Below are 486 nucleotides of genomic sequence, written 5' to 3' on the forward strand. Positions count from 1 at the left end.
CCTCCCCAGCTATCCTCAGGGTTGGCTTCCGTACCCCCACCGCCTTTCCTGGGGTTGCCTTTCCTCCCCCCACCGCGTCCCCTGCCGGGCCGGGCGGGGTCAGCTCCTGTCCCCCCACCGCCGCGCCAGCTTTCCTCGGGGTCAGCTTCCCTCCCCCCACCACCTCCCCAGCTATCCTCAGGGTTGGCTTCCGTCCCCCCACCGCCTCTCCCGGGGTCGGCTTTCCTCCCCCCACCGCCTCCCCTGCCTGTCACGGGGTCGGCTTCTATCCCCCCACCGCCTCCCCAGCTTTTCTCAGGGTCGGCTTCCGACCCCCCACCGCCTCCCCAGCTTTTCTCGGGGTCGGCTTCCGTCCCCCCACCGCCTCTCCTGGGGTCGGCCTCCGTCCCCCCATCGCCTCCTCTGCCGGGCCAAGCAGGGTCAGCTTACGTCCCCCCGCCTCCGCGCCCACTTTCCTCGGGGTCGGCTTTCCTCCCCCCACCGCCT

At 72.0% G+C, this 486-nt stretch overlaps 1 protein-coding gene across 1 annotated transcript in view; it reads left to right on the top strand.

Moving 5' to 3' along the window:
• Positions 1–486, top strand: part of PARP4 (poly(ADP-ribose) polymerase family member 4) — an 81,329-nt gene that overhangs the window by 66,877 nt on the left and 13,966 nt on the right.

Source organism: Carlito syrichta, unplaced genomic scaffold (genome assembly GCF_000164805.1).
Source record: "Carlito syrichta isolate Samal-C Ts95f unplaced genomic scaffold, Tarsius_syrichta-2.0.1 Scaffold302419, whole genome shotgun sequence".
Taxonomy (NCBI): Eukaryota; Metazoa; Chordata; class Mammalia; order Primates; family Tarsiidae; genus Carlito; species Carlito syrichta.